Genomic DNA, 17,013 nt, shown 5'->3' with positions numbered 1-17,013 from the left:
ATGTCTTCAAGCTGCAACAGGGTAGGTTTAGACTGGACATTAGGAATTTTTTTTTCACAGAAAGAGTGGTCAGACACTGGAATAGGCTGCTCAGGGAGGTGGTTGAGTTACCATCCCTGGATGTGTTTAAGGGTCGTTTGGATGTGGTGTTGGTGGATATGGTTTAGGGGAGAACTTTGTAGAGTAGGGATGATGGTTGGACTTGGTGATCCCAAGGGTCTTTTCCAACCTGAATAGTTCTATTCTATTCTATTCTATTCTATTCTATTCTATTCTATTCTATTCTATTCTTCTGTTCTATTCTGTTCTATTCTTAACTCCTAGAGAAGCCAACAAGCAAGGGTTGCAATGAGTAACTGTACCAGCACACAGTGAACACCATAAAAAGAAACGGTGAGTGCTTGTAGTGGGTGACTTTTTCTTAAAAGGCACTGAGGTGCCCATCTGCCAACTTGACAGAGAGTCAAGAGGAGTCTACTGCCTTTCAGGAGCTAAGATCAGAGATGTTGCTGAGAGGGTACCAAAATTTGTAAAGAGCACGGACTGTTATTCTTTGCCTGAACCTGGGCAAAATCAAGGACTAAAAAGCTCTGGGGAAGAAAGTGAAGAATATTGGTGCCCAAATTATCTTTTCCTCCATTTTATCAGTTAGAGGATTAGTAGCAGACAGGTATAGATGCGTAATGCATATCAACTCCTGGCTACGTGGCTGGTGTTGTCGTGAGGGTTTTGGCTTTTACAGGAATGGAGCCTTCTTCAAGAACTATAGCCTGCTAGGGAGGGATGGATTTCACCTGTCTAAAAGAGGCAGGAGAATCTTTGGAAGCAGGCTGGCCATCTTGGTGAGGCATGCTTTAAACTAAAGGACTTGGGGGGAGGGGCGGGGGTGTGGGTGTCCAAAATGACATGTTAAGATATCATAGGAATAACTAAAACATGGTGGGACAACTCACATGGTGGGTTAGTTACCATGGAAGTGCCTGAGAACAGTCAGCTAGGAGTTAGGGCTTCTCACAAGAACTATCAGCCCAACTGTGGATTTAGTGCATTTATACTAATGCACTTGGCATAGGCAACAAATAAGAGGAGCCGGAAGCCATTGTGCAGCAGGAAAATTCTGATATAGTTGCCATCATAGAAAAGTGATGGGACAACTCACATGCTGCAGTAGATGGCTACAAACTCTTCAGAAGGGATAGGCAAGGCAGGAGAGGCAGTGGGGTGGCCCTTGTAGGTAAGGGAGTGTTTTGATTGTCTAGAGCTTAATGATGGTGATAATAGGGTTGAGTGTTTATGGGTAAGAAGCAGGGGGAAGGCCAACAAGGCAGATATCATGGTGGGAATCTGTTATAGACCACCCAACCAGAATGAAGAGGCAGAGAAAATATTCTGTAAGCAGCTGGGAGAAGTCTCATGATTGCTAGCCTTTGTTCTCGTGGGGGACTTCAACTTCCCAGATGTCTGCTGGGAATATAACACAGCAGAGAGGAAACAGCCTAGGAGGTTCCTGGAGTGTGTGGAAGATAACTTCCTGACACAGCTGGTGAGGGAGCCAACTAGGGAAAGTGCCCTGCTGGACCTGTTGCTTGGGAACAGAGAAGGACTTGTGGGTGACAGGATGGTTGGAGGTTGTCTTGGGGCCATTGATCATGAAATTATTGAATTATCTATTTTTGGAGATGTAAGGAGGAGGGTTAGCAGAACTGCCACCTTGGCCTTCTGGAGGGCAGACTTTGGCCTGTTTGGAAGACTGATTGACAGAGTCCCTTGGAAGACAACCCTGAAGGGCAAAGGAGTCCAGGAAGGCTGGATGCTCTTTAAGAAGGAAGTCTTAAAGGTGCAAAAGCAGGCCGTCCCCATGTGCCAAAAGACAAACTTGCATGGAAGAAGACCAGCCTGGCTGAATAGAGAGATCTGGCTGCTACTCAGTGAAAAAAGGAGAGTTTATGGCCTTTGGAAGAAGGGACAGGCCACTCAGGAGGACTACAAAGATGTCGTGAGGCTATGCAGGGAGAAAATCAGAAGGGCAAAGTCCAACTTGAAATCAGTCTGCTGCAGCTGTCAAAAATAACAAGAAATGTTTCTATAAATATATTAACAACAAATGGAGGGCTAAGGACAATCTCTATCCTTTATTGGATGCAGGAGGAAAAACACTGATCAAGGATGAGAAGGCTGAGGTACTTAATGCCTTCTTTGGCTCAGTCCTTAATAGTAGGACCAGTTCTTCTAAAGGTACTCATTCCTCTGAGCTGGAAGAAAGAGATAGGGAGCATTTGAAGCCCCCATAATCCAAGAGGAGATGGTTAGCGACCTGTTGCACCACTTAGACCTACACAAGTCTATGGGGCTCACCAAGCCACTTTCCATTATTTACCAGCAGTCCTGGCTAACCATGGAGGTCCCATTAGATTGGAGATTGGCAAACGTGACCCCCATTGTCACGGTTTGACTCAGGATCGACAATTAAACCAGCAACAATAATGCTCTCGATCCCCTCCCCTTCCCACCCAGGTAGGGAAAGGAGAGAGATAATAGGCAGAGAGACGTTTTGGATTGAAAACTAAACTAGTCCACTCCTCCCTATGGAAGGATTGCAGATATGACTCCTGCTCCTTTAGTATAGAAAGCAGAGCAAAGTGTCCTTGGTGTCTCGGCAGTAACATAAACATTCCTGCATTAAGGTCCCTTCCAACCTTAACCATTCTATGATTCTATGTTATCACCCCACTAGCTGGAAAACTTGCTGCTTAAAAGAGAGCTCACTGAAGAAAGAAAAATCAGTAAAAGTAAAATTAGCTTAATCCTGGCTCAAAACAGGACATTCCACCCCTTATTCCAGACCATATATATTACGCCTAGGCTCTATATTCTACCAGCTGTCAAATTAAGGATTCTCCCCCAGAGTCAGATTACCCTGAGGTACACATTGTATTTCACCATCCTCCATCATTACACACCAGGTATGTCCAGGTCCCTGAGCAAAAGCAACACCCCGGACAGGTTTACCTTTGCCTGAAGCAGGATAAACCCAAACACTTTTCCCCAACAGATTCCTTTCACATACCACAGGGATTTTTTCCCCATCAGAACAACCCCCCTATAATCCAGAAGGATGCAGTCAGAGACCTGCTGCAGCACCTAGACACTCAAAAGTCTATGGGGCCAGATGGGATTCACCCAAGGGTACTGAGGGAGCTGGCAGAGGAGATTGCTAAGCCTCTCTCTATCATCTATCATCTATCAGCAGTCCTGGATAACAGGGGAGGTCCCAGATGACTGGAGGCTTGCCAGTGTGATACCCATCTACAAGAAGGGCCTGAAGGAGGATCCTGGGAGTTACAGGCCTGTCAGCCTGACTTCAGTACCAGGGAAAATCATGGAGAGTCTCATCTTGAGTGTGCTGACATGGTAAGTGCAGGATAGCCATGGGATCAGGCCCAGCCAGCATGGTTTCAGGAAAGGCAGGTCCTGCTTGACTAACCTGATCTCCTTCTATGATTAGGTGACCTGCCTGGTGGATGAGGGAAGAGCTGTAGATGTTGTCTGTCTGGACTTTGGTAAAGCCTTTGACACCGTCTCCCACAGCATTCTCCTAGAGAAGCTGGAGGCACATGGCATAGACAGGTGCACTCTCTGCTGAGTAAAAAATTGGCTGGCTGGCCAAGCCCAGAGAGTTGTGGTGAATAAGTTTGGATCCAGTTGGCAGCCGGTCACCAATGGTGTCCCCCAGGGCTCAGTTTTGGGTCAAGTCTTGTTTAAATGGAACTTCCTATGTTCCAGCTTGTACCTGTTGCCCCTCGTTCTGACACTGGGAACTACTGAGAAGAGCCTGTCTTCATCTTCCTTGCACCCACCCTTTAGATACTTGTATACATTGATAAGGTCTCCCCTCAGCCTCCTCATCTCCAGGCTAAAGAGTCTCAGCTCTTTCAGCCTTTCCTCATAAGAGAGATGCTCCAATCCCCCTATCATCTTTGTCACCCTCCTCTGGACTCTCTCCAGTAGCTCCCTGTCTCTTTTGAACTGTGAAGCCCAAAACTGGATGCAGTATTCCAGCTGTGGCCTCACCAGGGCAGAGTAGAGGGGGAGAATGACCTCCTTTGACCTATTGGCCACGCTCTTCTTTATGCAACCCAGGATTCCATTGGCCTTCTTGGCAGCAAGGGCACATTGCTGGCTCATGGATAATTTACTGTCTATCAGGACTCCAAGATTCTTTTCCTCTGAACTACTTTCCAGCAGGTCCACCCCTAACCTATATTGGTGCTTGGGGTTCTTCCTTCCCAGGTGCTCTTATTGAACCTCATTAGGTTCTTCTCTGCCCAACTCTCCATCCTGTCCAGGTCATGCTGAATGGCAGCACAGGCCTCTGGAGTGTCAGCCACGCCTCCCAGTTTTGTATCATCAGTGAGTTTGCTGAGGATACACTGTCCCCTTGTCCAGATCATTGATGAACATGTTGAACAAGACTGGACAGAGTATTGATCCCTGGAGGACACCACTGGCTACAGGCCTCCAACTCGACCCTGATCTGTTGATCACCACCCTCTGAGTTCTGTCACACAGCCAGCTCTCAATCCACCTCACTGTCCACTCATCAAGCCTACTCTTCCTGAGTTTCCTAATGAGGATGTTATGGGAGACAGTGTCAAAAGCCTTGCTGAAGTCAAGGCAGATTACATCCACTGCTCTCCCCTCATCCAGCCAGCCAGTAATGACGTCATAGAAGGCAATCAGGTTGGTCAAGCATGATTTCCCTTGGGTGAATCCATGCTGACTTCTCCCGATAACATTCTTCGCTTTCACATATTTTGTGATGACATCCAGAATGATTTTTTCTTACACCTTACCAGGGACAGAAAGTGAGACTAACTGGCCTGTAGTTCCCTGGGTTCTCCTTCTTGCCCTTCTTGAAGACTGGAGTGACATTAGCCCTCCTCCAGTCCTCAGGCACCTCTCCCATTCTCCATGACCTCTCAGAGATGATGGAGAGTGGCCTAGCAATAACATCTGCCAGCTCTCTCAGAACTCACGGGTGCATCCCATCAGGGCCTTTAACTCGGTCTTCCTTTCTCCAGACCTTATCTCTGGGGTCCGGGATTTAAGAGGGCTGGCTTTACCTTTGTCAGTAAACTCAGTTACCTGTTTTCCAGATTCAGGGCAACATACCTGTTCCGTAAGGGTACATGTGAAGGTGAGGGAGGCCAGGATGGGGTTTGCCTGCTTCCCCAAGCAGGGACCCGCTTCCAGTTCCCCTCTTCTCTCAGGTCCCCTACCTCTCTCAAGTGACAGGAGGGCAGAGGATCCTCTACTTCTTGTGGAGCCTCCACCTTGAGGCTTTGCCTCAAGGATGGTAGGGTATTACTCCACCAATCTATTTCTCTTTCACATTCCTGGATACTCCCTAATCTTTCCACCTCCTCTTTCAGCTCAGCCACTAGGCTGAGTAAATAATTCACCTGGTCACAGCATACGCAGGTGTTCTCTCTGCTATCCTCCGATATTAGTAACGGGCTGAGGCATTCTGTGCAGCCAGAGACAGCTGCATTCTTGATTTTCTCTCTCTTTCTCTCGGCTTCCCTTCCTCGGTTTTGCCAAGGGTTTCCTTGCGGTTTAGCCACTGCAGAAGGGGTCCATCAGCACGATCCTTCACTCTGGTGTCCTTCACCTCAGTGGCTTCACCGAAATGGCCAATATCTTTATTAATGATCTAGATGAGGAGATTGAGTGCTTCCTAAGTTTGCAGATGACACTAAGCTAGGTGGAAGTGTCAATTTGCTTGAGGGTAGGAAGGCTCTGAAGAGAGACCTGGGCAGATTGGATTGATGGGCCAAGGCCAATTGTATGAGATTCAACAATGCCAAGTGCTGGGTCCTGCACTTCGGTCACAACAACCCCATGCAAAACTACAGGCTTGGGGATGAGTGGTTGGAAAACTGCATGGTGGAGAAGGACCTGGGGGTGCTGGTTGACACCTGACTTAACATGAGCCAGCCGTGTGCCCAGGTGGCCAAGAAGGCCTATAGCATCCTGGCCTGCATCAGGAATAGTGTGGCCAGCTGGAATAGAGAAGTGATCATGCCCCTGTACTTGGCATTGGTGAGGCCACACCTTGAGTACTGTGTGCAGTTCTGGGCCCCTTGCTACAAGAAGGATGTCAAGTTGCTGGAGCGTGTCCAGAGAACAGCTACCAAGCTGGTGAAAGGTTTGGAGAATAAGTTCTATTGAGGAGAGGCTGAGGGAACTGGGATTGTTTAGTTTGAAGAAGAGGAAGCTGAGGGGAGACCTCATTGCTCTCTACAACTACCTGAAAGGAGGTTGTAGGGCAGTGGGAGTTGGCCTCTTATCTCGAGTGAATAATGATAGGATGAGAGGAAATGGCCTGAAGCTGCACCAGGGGAGGTTTAGACTGGATATTACAAAGAATTTCTTTAACAAAAGAGTGGTTGGACAGTGGAACAGGCTGCCCAGGGAGGTGGTAGAGTCACCATCCCTGGAAGTGTTTAAAAGAAATATAGATGTAGTGCTTAAGGACATGATTTAAGCACTGAACTGGTAGATTGGTTTATGGTTGGTGAATTTAGGTTATGGTTGGACTTGATGATCTTCAAGGTCTTTTCCAACCAGGATGATTCTTTGATTCTTTGAGTGGCTGAGGGAACTGGAGCTATTTAGTCTGAAGAAGAGGAGGCTGAGGAGAGACCTCATCGCCCTCTACAACTACCTGAAAGGATGTTGTAAAGAGGTAGACGCTGATCTCTTCTCACAAGTAACTGGTGATAGAACAAGAGGAAAAGGCCTCAAGCTCTGCCGGGGGAGGTTTAGACTAGACATTAGGAAGAACTTTTTCACTGAAAGGGTTATCAGACATTCGAATATGCTGCCCAGGGCGGTGATTGAGTCACCATCCCTGGATGTGTTTAAAAGTCATCTAGATGTGGCACTTGGGGATATGGCTTAGTGCTGGACTTGGTAGATTTTGTGGTTTGTGCCCAACACAACAACAAAGGAACAGCCACATGGCAGCTCACTTAACTCCCCACACACTCTGGGATGAGGAGGACAAAGCTCATGGTTTGAGACAAAGGACAAGGAGGGTTCTTCACTGAGTAAGGTCCCAGGCAAAACAGACCCAACTTGGGGAAAAAATAATTTATTTTCACACTAATCAAACACACACAGAGGACACAGACAACACACAGAGCAGTGCTTGCATGTGTTACCCCACCCCTCCCTTTTTCCCCGGGCTCAAATTACTTTGTTCCCGGTTTCTCTCCCTCCTCCCCAAGCGGCACAGGGGGACAGGGGATGAGGATTCACAGGCTGGTGGTTCTTGCCGCACCATCCTCCTCAGGAAGAAGGATTCCTCACAGTCCTTCCCTTCTTCCCCATGGGGTCCCTCCCATGGGAGGGAGTCCTCCATGAACCTCTCTTTCATGGGTCCTTCCCACTAGGTCGGGAGCTGCTCCAGCCTGGGCTTCCCACAGAGTCACGGGCTGCTTTGGGAACAAACTCCCCTGGCGCCGGGGTCTTCCAAAGCTGCGCAACTAGAGTCCACTGGCAGCAAATCCTCTGGCCACAAAATCCAAGTCCAGTGGCCAAGTTCACCCCTCCTGGCACCTTCAGGGAATGTTCCACCACATTCCTCCACAAGTGCAGGGGGACAGCCTGCCATCTCACCATGGGTTGCAGGGAAACTTCTGCTAGGGCACCTTCTTCCCCTTCTTCCTCACCAACCACCAGCACTGCTCTCCTTCCTCAGCACAGCTCTTCTCCCTTAAGTCCTTCTCTGCTCCGGTGTTATAGCTGTTCTTCCATATGTTAATTGCAGACGTGCATCTATTGTCCCTCTAATGGATCTTTGGCTGAGTTTGGATCAGGGGGAGCTTCTCAGCTTTTTACCTGAGCCACTCCTGGTGCCTTTCCCCGCTACCAAAAAACCCACCAAACCAGAACAGTAGAGTTAATGGTTGGACTCGATGATCTTGAACATCTTTTCCAACCTGAATGATTCTATGATTCTATGGTATGTTGCATGGAATATCCCTTTGGTCACTTCAGGTCAGCTGTTCTGATTGTGTTGCCTCCCAACTTCTTGCACACCCCGACTGATGCACTGTGGGGCAGTGATAAAAGGGGAAGGCCTTGACACTGTGTAAGCGCTGTTCAGCAATAGCTAAACCATTGGTGTGTTACCAACAGTTTTGGTCACAAAGCCAAAACAGCATGATGCTGCTGCAGCTCTTCCTCCTGAATGGGCTCTGCTGCCCACAATGGGCTCCAAGCTGTCTGTGGATGACACTGCGTGTTGTGATTGTGATCAGAGGTGGCTTTGGAGGGATTGCAGGTGCCAGCTGGCTGAAGTTCTGGGCAATCCCCTTTTTACTGGTGGTTAGCACCATACAGGCTGCTATGAAGAAAATTAACTCCATCCCAGCCAGACCCGGTACAGCAGATAACTGATTTTTGGTCTTTTTGCTTGAATTTTGGGCTGTTTTTACTTTTCTGTGGTAAGCTTGTCCTTTCCTGAAATTTCTTTTAATGCTAATTCTGGCAGGCTTTCCCTTTTTTTCTTTATTAAAAACAAATGTTTGTTTTCTTTTTAGTTGTTTTGAATTAATACATTAATAAATGTACGTAGTGTTAGGTGAGCTTAGTAGGTTAAGACTTCTATGTCATGGCTAGATTTTAAGAAGTTTTGGGTGCTAACTTTCAGATTATTTTTCTGTCTCTTCAGGTCTCTGGATGTCAGACTGAAAAATGCAGTTTTAAGAGGTATGCCTCATGTAGCCCAAAATATTCCTGACTAGCATATATGCTAATGATAAAGCCACTCCTTTGAGGAAGGGTCTCTTTGCTTGTCCTCTGTTTCTGTGAGTCTACTCTAATAAGTCTTCTTTTCTGGAATCTCTGAAAGCTGGTACTTCAAACCTTTTTTGTTAGTGGCATAACTTTACTGAAGAGATCTGTAATATACTGCTTACCCTTCTGGTTGATAAATTTAACAAGACACTACCTTAGTAGAGAAAGTATAGCATGAATGAGGATACTTGATTGACATGTCTACCCCCTTCCACCTTGTCCTGTTGTGGATTTTCTTTTAATTGGGAGTATACTCCAAATATTTTTGTAGTTTCCTCTACTCCATCCCTTGGTTGAATATTTGGGCTGTCAGGCACTGATACTGTTCCTAGCCTCAGTGTGATATAACATTATTTAAAACCAAAAAGAATAAATACTGGTCTCTGTTCAAACAATCATTATGGCATATTGACTGGATATTTGGAAATGATTATTTTTTGGTTTGGTTTTCATGTTCTATCTGAACATGGTCTATGTTCCATGGTCTGCCTCTTTTAATCCTTTTGTGTGTTGATCTGTTGTGTCTGAATAATTAAGTGCTTTACAGCTGCTAGCAAAAGCAGTCTCCTAGAAATTAAATTTGCTGGTTCTTCCCTTATCAATTTCAGGATTAATTAAAGAAATTGTAGGGAATCTGTTCCCTTTCTTACAATTTGGAACAGATTTTAGAAAAATAGCCTTTTGCTCATTCTCACAGAAAGCTAGGTCTAATTTAATCATTTTAGTACTCTTGTTTTTCTAATTTTTCAAAAGAAAACTTTTCATAGAATTATAGAATTGTTTTGGTTGGAAACAACCTTTAAGATCATTGAGTCCAACCATTAACCTAACTCTACTGAGTCCACCACTAAACCATGTCCCTAAGCACCCCATCTACACGTTTTTTAAATACCTCCAGGGATGGTGACTCAACCACTTCCCTGGGAAGCGTGTTCCAGTGCCTGAGAACCCTTTCAGTGAAGAATTTTTTCCTAATATCCAATTGAAACCTCCCCTGTCACAACTTAAGGCTATTTCCTCTTGTCCTGTTGCTTGTTACTAGGGGGAAGAGACTGACCCACACCTTGTTACAACATGAGAGAGTTCAACAGAGGGCTATGAGGATGATTAAGGGACTGGAACACCTGTCTTATGAAGAAAGACTGAGAGACCTGGGACTTTTTAGTCTGGAGAGAAGACTGAGAGGGGATCTAATTAATGTCTATAAATACATGAGGGCTGCACATCAAGAAGGCAGGAACAAGCTCTTTTCGCTTGTGCCCTGTGATAGGATGAGGGGCAATGGATTCAAACTCGAGCACAGGAAGTTCCACCTCAACATGAGGAAGAACTTATTTATTGTGAGGGTTACAGAGCACTAGAAGGAGTTCCCCAGAGAGGTTGTGGAGTCTCCTCTGGAGATATATGGAATGGAATATCTTTGGCCAATTTTGCTGTCTGTCTAATTCAGCCTCCTACAGGGGGGTCATAGAACTCTCTGTAGTGTCTGAGCCGGCAGAGTAAAGATGCGACCTTGAAGACCCAGCAGTTAGAAAAACGTTCCACCGTTATCAGTCTTAGTTGGAACACTCTGCTACTAGTCAAAAGAAAGCTTACTGAAGGAAAAAAAAATAAGTAAAAGGAAAATTGGCTTCATCCTGGCTCAAACCTGTCTGGATGCCTTTCTGAGTGATCTGCCCTAGTTGTGTGTGATTTTTTGGTCCTGTTCCAGCAGAGGGTTTGGACTTGATGATCTTTGGGGGTCCCTTCCAACCCCTAATAGTCTGTGATTCTGTGATTCTGTCCTTTCAGGTAGTTGTAGAGAGCAAGGTCTCCCCTCAGCCTCTCTCTCTTCAGACTAAGCAACTCCAGTTCTCTCAGCCACTCCTCATAAGACTTGTGCTCTAGACTTTTCATGAGCTTTGTTGCCCTTCATTCAACATGCTCCAGCACCTTCTTGTAATGAGGGGCCCAGAACTGAACGCAGTACTTGAGGTGTGGCCTCACCAGTGCTGAGTGCAGGGGGACAATCACTTCCCTAGTCCTGCTGGCCACACTATTTCTGATACAAGCCAGGATGCTGTTAGCCTTCTTGGTCAGCTGGGCACACTGCTGGCTCCTATTCAGCTGGATATCGACTGATACTCCAAGGTCCTTTTCTGTCAGGCAGCTTTCCAGCCACTGTAGTGTTGCATGGGATTGTTGTGACCCAAATGCAGGATAGGGCACTGAGCCCTGTTGAATCCCTCTGTAGAGCCTTCCTACCCTCAGGAAGATCGACACTCCCTCCCAACTTAGTGTCATCTGCAAACTTACTGAGGGTGCACTCAATCCCCTCACCCAGGTCATTGATAAAGATATTAAAGAGAACTGGCCCCAATACTGAGCCCTCTTCCTTCTCTCCAGGATTGAGTGAGGTCTCTGAAACTTTAGGTGGTCTCCTGTTTTTTTGAGGTAGTCACAATATGGATTTTTTTGTTCTGTCTAAAGAATGGTTCCCAGTGAAAAGTACTTCTTTCCTGTGTTAAAAGCAACTCTTCAGCTCATCACAGAATGGCTTGTTTCACTGTCTTCTAAGCTCTGTTTGCAAGGGTCCTAAAGAGTGATCTAACCTGCAAAGGGCCAATTTTTTACATTTCACGTTTCCTGCTTTCTTTTTCCGTAACTGGGATGCAAATTAATTTTCATAAGGTATCCTCTATCTGAGAAAAGTGTTATCATTTAAAAACTGTGAAATTAGAGTGGAGAGTAGCTTTCTCTCTTCTAATAATGGTTTTGAGGTTAGGGGATCATGTTATGACACTGGTTCTCACTTACTAGCTGGGTTAAGAGTAAGATGTTTCTGATCAAATGCCATTATGCAGTAGATAAAGAATTTCAGACTTATTTACAGTACTTCTCTGTTTAAGACTTTCTGCTGTAGCAGATTGTTTAAACAAGTAATTGAACAGCAGAGCTAATGAAGCTTTGTATCCTACAGATTTGTCTTGATTGGCTGTGACTGACTTCAAACAAGGTATGCTAAGATTTTTCTGTAACTCTCCACTAATCACTACTAGCAGCTGAAGTTTTGCTGTGTTCAGTTGTGGAAATCAGACATCTAAAAGCAGAAAATGAAAATGTTCAAATCCTGGTCCCTCAAGTACTCAGTGCAGCTTGAAAACAGTCCAAAGGATAAGAAATTTATCACTTGAATCAACAAATGTATGAGGTATTAATATTTGTTTCCCTGCTTAATAGGGGTAAACAATGTGATTTTATTTGTTTCGCAATTTTAAATAGACTGAGCTTTACATGGGTATTTCCTATGTATTTGGAACAAAATGCATTTAAACTTCAATGCAGGTAAGAATCTGAGCACTAGGTTAGTGGATTATAGAGTCAGGAGGGATGGGATAATTTCTTCCAAATCCATCTCGTTTAACAATGGCCGTAGGGCTTCCCTCAGTTACAAATATTGTTTTAAGTATTGGAAGGCATAATAAGTTGTGTTTGAATGTTACAAGCCACCTTACAACTTGTGTATACTGGAAATATGTATTTACTATTGTTATGGTTTAACCCCAGCTAACAACTGAGCCCCACACAGCTGCTTGCTTGCTTCCCCCCAGTGGGATGAATGTCAGAAGGGTAAAAGTGAGAAAACTCATGGGTTGTGATAAAGACAGTTTAATAGGTAAAACAAAAGCCATGCACACAAGCAAAGCAAAACAAGGAATTCATTCACTCCTTCCCATTGTCAGGCAGGTGTTCAGCCATCTCCAGGAAAGCAGGACTCCATCACATGTAATGGTTTCTTGGGAAGAAAAATGCCATCACCCTTCCTTCTTCCCTCAGCTTTATATGCTGAGCATGATGTCATATGGTATAGAATATCCCTTTGGTCAGTTGGGGTCAGCTGTCCCAACTTCTGGTGCACCCCTAGCCTACTCACTGGTGGGGCGGTGTGAGGAGCAGAAAAGGCCTTGACTGTGTAAGCACTAGTCAGCAATAATGAAAACATCTCTGCATTATCAACACTGTTTTCAGCACAAATCCAAAACATAGGTCCATACCAGCTACTATGAAGGAAATTAACTCTATCCTAGCCAAAACCAGCACAACTATTCATAGGTATTTCTTTTTCCTTTTTAAATTCAAAATTAGATTAGATTACTTGCTCTGGAAAAGTTTTCAGATTCACTTTTGACTTCCTGTTGGACTGCTTGCTGATTAAGAGGTAGGATGTAAGGATTTTTACAGGGCCTGTTGCCTGCATTCTAAAATGGGGGGGGGGGGGGGGGAGGGTGTATTACCTTCTATCTCATACCTTTTTTGAAAGATAATATTGTAGAAGGAATTAGGATGAAAGCTTGGATTTGCCTAGAGAATAGGGTTAGTTAAAGCAAGAAGTCCTCCTAATCTGAGCTTTTTTTGGACCTTGTATTAGGTTGCTATATAATGCTGGTCCTTATCTGCCAGTTTAATTACCTGTGCGGAAAACATCAGTAGTCTGAGCAAAAGCATGGTACTTCAAGTGGAATTGTCCAAAGAAAATTAGCTGCTGGTAAACATGTTTTTCAAAGTATCATTTAGGTTGGAAGAGACCTCATGAAATCATCTAGTCCTCATGCAGGGTCAACTAGAGAAGGTTGCCTAGGACTGTGTCCAGTTGGGTTTTGGATATCTCCAAGAATGGAGATTCCACAACCTCTCTGGGCAACCTGTGCCAGTGTTTGACTATCCTCACAGTAGAAGAAAAAAAAAAAAAGTGTTTTCTTCTGTTCAGTGTAGGAATTTCACATGTTTAAATTTGTGCCAATTGCTTCTTGTCTTGTCACTAGGTACTACTGAGAAGAGTCTGGCTCCCTCATCTTCTTTCTCTCCCATAAGGTATTAACACACATTGGTAAGATCCCCTTTGAGGTTTCTCTTCTCCAGGCTGAAGAGTCCCTGCTCTCTTGGCCATCCTCATATGAAAGATGCGCCAGTCCCTTAATCATCTTAGTAGCCTTGTACTGAACTTGCTCCAGTAAGTCCATATCTTTCTCATACTGAGGAGCACAGAACTAGACACAGGGACTCCAGATGTGACCTCACCAGTGCTGAACAGAGAGGAAGAATTACCTCCCTCAACGTGCTGGCAACACTTCTTATGCAGCCCAGTATACTGTTGGCCTTCTTTCCCACAAGAGCGCATTGTTGGTTCATGGTCAACTTGTTGTCCACCAGAACCCCAGGGTACTTCTCTGCAGAGATAATTTCTAGCCAGTTTTCCCCCAGCATGTACTGGTGACTGGGGTTATTCTTCCCCAGGGGCAGGACTTAACATTTCCCCTTGCTGAACTTCATGAGGTTTCTCTCTGCCCAATTCTCCAGCCTGTCAAGGTCCCTCTGAATGGCAGTACAACCCTCTAGCGTATCAGCCACTCCTCCCGGTTTTGTATTGTCTGTGAACTTACTGAGAGTGTCCCAGCATCTAGGTCGTTAATTAAGTTGTTAAACATTATTTACTCCAATATTGACCCCGACATACACTACTTCTGACTTACCTCCAGCTGAACTTTGTGCCACTGCTCACAACCCTTGCCATTCACATCCCTGGCCATTCAACCAGTTTTCAGTCCACCTCACTGCTCACTTATCTAATCTGTACTTTGTCAGCTTGACTATGATGATATTATGTGAGACAGTGTCAGAAGCCTTACTAAAGTCAAGGTAAACAACATCCACTGCTCTCCTGTCATCCACCCAGCTAGTCACCTCATTGTAGAAGGCTATCAGGTTGGTTAAGTATGATTTCTCCTTTGTAAATCCATGTTGACTACTCCTGATAACATTCTTGGCCTTCATGTGTCTGGAGACAGTTTCCAGGCAGATTTTCTCCATCACCTTCACAGGCACTGAGGTGAAGCTGGCTGGCTTGTAGTTTCCTAGATCTTCATTCTTGTCCTTTTTGAAGATAGGAGTGACATTAACTTTTGTCTAGTGTTCAAGAATCTCTCCCAGTCACCATGACCATTCAAAGACAATGGAGAGTGGCCTCACCATGACATCAGTAAGCTCCCTCAGCACTTGAGGGTGCAACCCATCAAGCTCCATGGATTTATGTATGTCCAGTTTAATTAAGTGCTCCCTAAACTGATCCTCCTCCACTGAGGGCAAATCTTCCTTACTCCACACTTTCCCTTTGGTCTCAGGAGCTTGGAATTCCTGAAGGCCAGACTTGTCAGTAAAGACTGAGGCAAAGAACACATTGAGTACTGAGAATCCCAGGGGATGACCTCAAGTTTCCCCTGGTGCTTTCTGCCAGAGGCTCCAGGTATGACCGTTGTACCTGGCTGTGGTGTAGAGCACATTTCTGATGTCTGGCCTTGTTTGAACTGGCCCAAGGATCATTGCCTGCATAATCTCCTTCTTAATCTACTCAAAAGCTTTCTGTTGGTCAGGACCACATTTAAAGTCACTCTTCTTTTGGGTCACCTGATAGAGAGGTTTCACAATTTGACTGTAATTAGGAAGATGCATTCTCCAGAAACCAACAGTCCCTAAAAAGGTTGTTAGCTGGTCAGGCCATAGCTGTTACTTTGTCCATCACATCCATTGGGATCTGGCGACATCCATCTTGCCACCTGATTCCCAGGAACTGGATCTCTCGTGTAGGTCCCTTGACCTTGCTCTTTTTACAGCAAAACCAGCATCCAGAAGAATTTGGATGATCTTTTTATCTTTCTCAAAGACTTCTTCTGGTGTGTCACCCCACACAATGATGTCGTCGATGGACTGCAGGTGTTCTGGAGCTCCATGCTTCTCCAGTGCAGTGTGGATCAGTCCATGGCAAATGGTTGAGCTGTGTTTCCACCCCTGGGGTAGTCAATTCCAGGTGTACTGGACTCCCTTCCAGGTGAAAGCAAACTATGGCCTGCACTCTGGTGCTAGAGGAATAGAGAAAAAGGCATGAGCAATGTCAATAGTGGCACACCGTCTGGCTGCTTTCAACTGCAGCTCATACTGAAGTTCTAGCATGTGTGGCACAGCAGCGGTGGTGTAACCTGATTCAGGCCATGATAGTCCACTGTCAGCCTCCACTCACCATCACACTTTTGCACTGGCCAAATAGGCCTCTTGAAGGGTGAGTGAGTCCTGCTGATCACTCCTTGGCTCTCCAATTGCCGGATCAGCTTATGGATGGGGATCACAGAATCTCTGTTGGTGCGATATTGTCATCTATGCACCGTTGAAGTGGCAATTGACACCTGTTGGTCTTCAATCTTCAGCAACCCCACTAGAGAAGGGTCATCTGAAAGGCCAGGCAAAGTATGCACCTGTTCAATGTCCTCAGTCTCTATAGCTGCTATATCAAAAGCCCACCGGTACCCTTTTCCGTTCTGTATATCTACGTAAGCTCCGTGTAAGGTCAGGGATCACGGAAGTCAACTTCCTTCCTGCTTCTTCTTCCCTTCACTTCCATCCATGGATGGCATCCGGGGAGGACTCCATCTGTCCATCACCGTTGATCCCTAGGCTCGTGCATTCCTGACCCTCATAACTATCCTCAGCTTCTGTCTGCTTTGCCCCTATCTCCGGCAGTGGTCTGGGACATTTCGGGACTGTTCAGAGCTCAGGATAGCGCCGTGGGAGTTGCTGGGGGTGGGGGGAGGCAATAGGGTTTTGCACATTCCTGCACATACTTGTATATAAATGTACATATTTTCTTTTTTCATTAGTGTTTATTTAAAGTTGTCTAGTTTAGTTTTCAATCCAGAGAGTCTCTCTCCTCAATTCTCTCTCTCCTTCCCTAGCTGTGTGGGAGGGGGATGAGATCGAGAGTATTGTTGTTGCTGGTTTAATTGCCATTCCTGAGTCAAACCGTGACAATAATTTATTAGCGCCCAACATGGAGCACGATCTTAAGTCCAGCCTATAAATTCTTACTAATTGATAAATATTTAATTGATGAATTTTAAATGTTTGCAATGTTGGGAAAAAAACCAAAAAACTATTTAATTTTTAAATTATGAATGTCACAAGGAAAAAGACTCTATAGCCCTGTGAAGCTATGAAGCAGGTATTCTTTTTTGCAGCACTGGGGGATAGCTCCTTCCATGCACACACAGCAACAGATAAGAGCAATACATATTTATTCACTTAAAACATATATATGCATTACTTTTCTAAAAGGTAGGCAGG

General features: G+C 45.3%; 1 protein-coding gene across 6 annotated transcripts in view; it reads left to right on the top strand.

Moving 5' to 3' along the window:
• The window catches only part of LOC127395201 (polycomb group RING finger protein 3-like), a 122,788-nt gene that overhangs the window by 61,710 nt on the left and 44,065 nt on the right, over positions 1–17,013 (top strand). For 3 of the 6 annotated variants that reach the window (XM_051641788.1, XM_051641783.1, XM_051641785.1), the window contains exons 2-3: positions 8,741–8,778; positions 11,825–11,860. The exons of 2 other annotated variants lie outside the window; for them this stretch is intronic. The gene's annotated coding sequence lies outside the window, so the exon portion shown is untranslated. The remainder of the gene's footprint in view (positions 1–8,740; positions 8,779–11,824; positions 11,861–17,013) is intronic. One more of the 6 variants, XM_051641784.1, reaches the window with a different exon arrangement.

This window comes from Apus apus, chromosome W (assembly GCF_020740795.1).
Source record: "Apus apus isolate bApuApu2 chromosome W, bApuApu2.pri.cur, whole genome shotgun sequence".
Classification (NCBI taxonomy): domain Eukaryota; kingdom Metazoa; phylum Chordata; class Aves; order Apodiformes; family Apodidae; genus Apus; species Apus apus.
The sequence above is the reverse complement of the archived record's forward strand: the minus strand, read 5'-3'. Positions and strand labels throughout refer to the sequence as shown.